The following is a 6,820-nucleotide window of genomic DNA, read 5'->3' on the forward strand; positions in this document are numbered from 1 at the left end:
GAATTTACTCCCTGCTCCTCAGTAATCCTCTCTGAGTGCTGCTGGAGATTGAGAGCAGTGGTCTTTGTTGGGCCATAAGTGGTCCTGGGGGATGAATGTTTCCTTGTCTTACCTTGGCATCACGAAGAGGGGTTCCCAGGAATCTATTCCCCAAACATTGATTCTAAGGTGAGAACATTGCCTGGTTCACCTGGTTGAAGTGGCTGGCAGCTTCTGTCTTGAAAGTTTATTAATTCATTCAACAAACACACAGCACCTCCTATGTGCCAGGCACTATCCTGGGTGCTTGGGATACACCAGTGGACCAAACAAAGACTCCATCCCTTGTGAGGCTGCGTGGGAGTGTGTTAAGTTCTGCTCTGGAATGTGGCAGGTGCCGGGGGTGCCCAGAGGCGGGAGGACAGATTGCTGTGTGTGTGTCCAGGGTGCTGGGTAAGGCTTCCCGGGAGAAGATACATTTGCTGGGGTCTTGCAGCTGAGTGGGATTGGCAGAGGTAAACAGGGTTGGGGAGCGAGGTGCCTGTGAGAATAGCAAGACCTGGGCGGGGTCTTGGCAAGGGCCACGTGGCTGGAGCCTGGGATGCTTTGGGAATAAGTTTGCTCACAGAATTCCCAATTTTTTGCAAATAATTCAGCTCCAGGAGGGGCCGCTCAGGGAAAAAGCCACCTGTAGGGTGGGCTGGGGCCTGATTTTGGGGGACTTTGTTGTGTAGAACGGTTTGGACTGCGCCTTGGTAGCCACACTTCCAGGGACCCCAGCAGTGAGCCAACTCTTGCAGTGTCATTTACAAAGACTCTAAGGTGAGTGGTGCCCTACAGTTGTGTCCTGTCACTCTTCTCTTCCATGTCTTCCCCAACTCTTTGCCTGAGGGCTGGCCGTGTGGGTGCCTGTTGCAAGCATCCTGATGTGCTGTGTCATCCCTGACCTTCCCAGCAATCGCATTGAATAACTTCTTCCTAGGCGCCTGCACGCCACACCTCCTGATTTAGGACCGGAATTCATTAGCACCTGCTTTGTTCTCTCTCTGGCTACCTTCAAGGGTGGGGGTGATTCCCTGGGCCTGTCTTTCTCAGCTCAAAGTGATTCTCTGCGTACAGTGTTTCTAACTATGTGCTCAGCCCCAATCTTGGGGCTCTGAAACAGTATCAGGTGGGAGTTTAGGCCTGGTATCTTCAAGTTTGGTGCTTGGGCCATGTGAGCCTGCATCGTCCTGTTGAAAATAAGACCCCAGCTCGGATGTGCCGAATTTGAATCTCTAGGAGTGGGGACTGGAGTCAGGTGTTGGACATGTCCCCCAAGTGGTTCTTATGCAGGTAAAAGTTTGAGGAATACTGTATAAGGGAGAAGCTCCTTAGCATTTTGGGGAGCTAGAGCTAGATTTCCTTGATTTGATTTCATTTGTTTACCACCCAGAGATAGTGGGATCTTGGCTCTGGCCTCTGCCTGTTGGTGTCTAGGTCTCCGAAGTCACCACCCACGAGGCTCTAGTTCCTGGTGGAGAGAGTGAGTCTTTCTTGCTTAGAGCGACATCTCCTTCCCTGCAATTTCCCCCTGCGGCTCTGGTTCTGCCCTCCAGACTCACACCAGGCAAGCCTAATACTTCTTCCAGGTGGCAGCTCTTCAGACTTCTGAAAGCTGCGGTCATAGCAAGATCCTGGAATTTCTTTTTTTTTTTTTTTTTTAAGATTTTATTTATTTATTTGACAGAGAGAGATACAGCGAGAGAGGAGAGACAAGCAGGGGGAGTGGGAGAGGGAGAGGCAGGCTTCCCGCGGAGCAGGGAGCCCGATGCGGGGCTCGATCCCAGGACCCTGGGATCATGACCTGAGCCGAAGGCAGACGCTTAACGACTGAGCCACCCAGGCGCCCCGATCCTGGAATTTCTTGACCAGTCTTTATCTAGTATGATCTCTAGACACTTTGCTCTCCTGGGTGCTCTTTTGAATGACGACTCTGTGCTCTGAACTTTCTAGGTATCTTCATTTACTCCTCCCAACATCCTGATAAAGTTGCCTTTATTATCCCCATTTTACAGATGGGGAAATACGGGCCCAAAGAGGTGAAGAGATCTTCCTAAGGTTACATGACTAGTTCATGCTGGAGCTGGGATCTGCGCCCAAAGTCAGCTAGAACAACAAAGCCAGCACTTTATTACGATCCCCATTTTACAGATGGAGAAACTGAGGCTTAGAGGAGTTAAGGACCTACCTAAACCACACAACATCCCATGGCAGAGCTTTGAAAAGGCCCTAGAGTGTGCATTCTTCATCATGATGCCAAATACTGCCTTCCCACGTGATAATCATGCCTCTCTCAGAACCTCTGCTGCCCGACACAGGGGCTGGCAGGCACATGGTGAACAGCCAAAGGAAACCTGGGCTAATACAATGTTTGATAATATTCTTAGAGCTTGACGCTGCTCCCATCTAATATGTATATGGACATGGACACATATGTTTGTGGACAAATATACCCATATTATGTCGGAGGGAATACATTGGCAAACAAGCAATGCTATGAGATAACCGGGTGCTGTTCGGGGGGTGGGGAGGCGTTTTCAAACCAGCCTGGTAATGTCTGGCTCTGATCAGTAATGCCAGTGTTTATACTGAGCACCTATCGCAGGCGCAGGCGTCCGGGGCCCTGTACTGGATCGTACCGCCGTCTGCTCAGCCTGACTCGGGTTTTGTTCAGGTGTGACATAGCCATGCAATGGGCACCAGACAGAGCCCCTTCCCCCGGCAGAAAGGCCGAGTGTTCATGAGCCCAAACCAGTGATTCTGAGCCCAGATTGCACTTTAGCCTCACCCAGGGAGGTTTGAGAACTCTGACGGGGAGAGGCACTCCAGACCAAGGAAATCAGACACGCTCAAGGTGTGTGGGGCCCTGGTGTTGTGATGTGCGCTCCAGGGTTGCATCTAAGTCGACCACAATAATCCCAGCGCTCTTGCCCGCGGCTGTCTTGGGTCCGGGTGTGTGATGCAGTGTTGGCCAATGAGACAACAGGGGGACATAAAGGAGAAACTTCTCTGCTTCTCCGCTCAACACTCTACTCCCAACTCTGGTACTCCTGGTCACCAGAGTGGGGCACCCGCCGCATGTCCTACAGTTCAATGCGGTTCTGACATTGCCTATGCGGAGTTAGCATCGGCTGCTACAGGTTGAGGGCTCAGGCCTAGGAGACTGTCCCTGCCTCCCACCTGCTTTGGACACCAATCCCAAGTCTCTTGTTAATTTGCTAGAATGGGTCACAGAACTCAGGACAAGTTTACTTCCTGGATTACTGGTTTATGATTAAAGGATAGACTCAGAAACAGGCAGGTGGAAGGGATGCGTAGTGCGAGGTAGGGGGGAAGGGGCCCTTTCTGGGAGTGCCACCCTCCCGGCACCTCCACATGCTGGTGAGCCTGGAAGCTCTCTGACCCTCTTCCATTAGTGCTTTTTTTTTTTTTATGGAGGCTTCATCGTATAGTTGCAACTGATTAAACCATTGGCCATTGGTGATTGAACCCACTCTCTGCCTCGCTCCCACCCCAGGAGGTTGAGGGGTGGGACTGAAATCCCCACTCTCTCATACTGGGGCTGCTCTCCTGACAACCAGCCCCCCACCCCTTCCCTGTGGTTGGTGTTCTAGGGGCTTTCCAAAGATCACCTCATTAATGTAAAGTCAGGTGCGGTTGAAAGGGCCTCGTTATGAATAACAAAAGATGTTCCTTTCACTTTGATGGCTCTCTTCCTTTAGGAAATTCCAAAGGCTTTGGAGCTCTGTGCCAGGGACAGGGACAAAGACCGAATATCTATTTCTTATTATACATTATATAGCATCTCAGAGGAGCAGTTGGCTGGAAGACAAGGGATACAAGGCCCCTCCCTGTCTTTGGCTGTTCTTGTGTGTGCTCGGTTCTGCTTCTGTTGCAATCCTTTGATGACCACGCCCTGGAAAGCCCAAAGAATGCCAGGGAGGGGGACCCGAAGCCTTGATTTTATTGAGCCACTAAATTAACATGATTGGGAAGGTCTCTGCCTCCAGGCTTCCTGTTGTATGAGATGGTGTCTTTATTACAGGAGCTTTCGTTTGGCCTCCTGTCATTTGTGGCTGATGGCATTCCTAGTTGTCACGGTCCCCATGGAGCTTACAGTGCTGCGGGGGAGACAAGGCACACACACCAGGTGTCACCAGGTCACTGCCTGGCAGTGATCAACAACTCGGCAGCAACCACACCATCACAGGCACTGCTGCCCAGAGAGGGGGCGGGATGGGCGTCAATGCTCCCCCCCCCCCCGGCGTGGGAAGAGCTCACAGAGGGGAAGGGCGAGTAGACTTGAGATTATAGAAGGGATTCCAAGCCTGGCCTTGGAAACCTGCCTTTGCCACTTACCAGCAGTGAGACTTTGGGAAAATGACTTAACCTTTCTTGGCCTCAGTTTCTCATCTGTTAAGTGGCGGTGATAATAGAGTCGAAATCATGGGGCTTTGTGAGGATTGGAATTAGCATGGTGTGTGGCACATGGGAGGCTCTGGCATGAAAACCATTGTGATGATCACTCCTGAGGCATGAATCACTGTCAGAGCCCTGGTTTCAGCCGCACTCCTGCCACCTGTCCTTAACCAGCTGGAGCGCTTTCCTCCCTCTGTAGGTCTTGACTCCCCTGCTGCAGGTGGTATGAGGAAACTCACCGGCAAAGCAGATCTTTCTTTAGGGATGCTTCTGCTTCTTTTTGTTTCTGCTGTTGCCTTGTTCCACGTGGTTCTGGATCCCAGAGCTCAGCTTTACCACTAAACCCAGATTTCCCCCTTCAGATAGATCCTGAACTAGTTCCCAGACTCATGGCTTTTTTTTCTGGCCATGAATTTGAACTCCCTTGTCTTGCAGATCTTGAGGTACCCTTTCTGACCTGCCCCAGTTGGATGCTCTGAGCACAGAATCTCCCTGCTGATAAATTGGCTCATGGGCTGTGGTGAGTGTCGGACGCGCCCCCCCTCCCCAGCACCCCTGGCAACGGAGTGTGAATACTGTTCGGGCCTGCCACAGTGAGCAATGTATCTGAAGCCTCACGTCTGATCTTTAATTCATGTGGATTTTGCAGCTTACTTCCTGACTTTAACAGGTCATTATAATATAAAAAGTTTACAGTAATTTACCATGAGGAAGGAATTCAGAGATCTTCCATAGCTGCCCTACTGATTAATGCATGGGCCACAGTACAATGACTCCAGCTGTTTTTTAGTATTGGGCTGACTTGAAAAGAGATCTCATTGCCCAGCATGTTAGCATCTTTCTGTCCACGGTGACAGTATGCCGAGCCCCCAGATCCCTGTAACTCTGTGGCTGTGAAGGGCCATGGTTCCTTTTGCCTTAGCTTTGGGTAATCACTGATGAGAGACACTTGGGGTAACATCAAAGGGTGGGCCAGTGGAGCATGTCAGGCTTCTGTCGGTAGGCCAGACAGCACAGGAAATGCTGAGGAATCATTCCTTGGCCTGATGATGCCCCTGAGGTTTGCTTCCCGCTGCCCTCTGGGTCTTCAACTGGCCTGCCCCTGCTTCTTATCTGGTCTCGTTCGTGTAACTTGAATCCTGTAGGTTGTCTATTTGCCTCTGCTCTCTGTGTCAGAGAGGATACATGTAATGGAAGACCCAAATAGGCAATGGCTTAAACCATGATGACACTGAATTATCTCAGTATGAAGTTTGATTCAGAGTTGATGAACAAAATGTCAACAGGGAACCAGACTTTTTTGATCTCTCTGCTCAGCCATCCTCTTACTTAAGTTTATTACCTTTTTTTAAAAAAATATTTATTTATTTGAGAGAGAGAGAATGAGAGACAGAGAGCACGAGAGGGAAGAGGGCAGAGGGGGAAGCAGACCCCCTGCTGAGCAGGGAGCCTGATGTGGGACCCGATCCCGGGACTCCAGGATCATGACCTGAGCCGAAGGCAGTCGCTTAACCAACTGAGCCACCCAGGCGCCCCAAGTTTATTACCTTTTGATGGCAAGATAGCTGCCATAGCTCCAGCCATCATGCTGCACACAACCGCATTCAAGGCAGGAAAGATACTTCCATTAAGTGTCTATCTCTTTTATCAGGAAGCAAGAAGCTTTTCAGCAGATTTATCTTTATGATCTCTCTTTGGCCAGAACTGTATCCTGACTACAGGGGAAACTGGGAAAGTGAGAATCTGGGAAAAGCACACGAGGCTACTGTGTTGGCCTTTGCCCCATCCCGATTCACTTTCTGGGGCTAGAACAATCAGGGTCTGTAATGAGGAGGAGGGGAGATGGCTTTAGGGTTGGCACTAACAGTGTCCACCACATTTCTGATTTCTTGTGTCACCATCAACTCACTGCCTCAAGTCGTCGGCCTGCCCTATGCCTGTCTGAGGAGACCTCAGGTTCTGGCAAAGGATAGCCTACCTCCTACATGGTCACACCCTTCTCCATAGTTATTGATGCCCTCCTTGGGGTTTGTTCTAAAATCTTGAAAGGGAAGATATGTCCTCTTTCAGCAAATCTCAGTGTTGCACTCCTGCCAGCTCTGTAGGATACGGAGGAGACAGAAGAGAGAGACAGCTCTCACCCTGACGCTTCTCAGACCACTGACTCTTAAGAACAGAGATTTTTCTGAAGAAAAGGCTGACCTTTCGCTCCCACACAAAATTATTCCCCAAATCAAGTTTGGATAAAATGACTGTCCCTGTAATCGGTTTTTTTTAGAGACAAAGAATGCCACATGTCTGTATCGCTTTCCCTGGGATGGGCATGGTTTCTTTCTTTCTTTCTTTCTTTCTTTCTTTCTTTCTTTCTTTCTTTCTTTCT

Source organism: Mirounga leonina, unplaced genomic scaffold (genome assembly GCF_011800145.1).
Source record: "Mirounga leonina isolate KUSES-001 unplaced genomic scaffold, KU_Mleo_1.0 Mir_114, whole genome shotgun sequence".
Lineage (NCBI taxonomy): Eukaryota > Metazoa > Chordata > Mammalia > Carnivora > Phocidae > Mirounga > Mirounga leonina.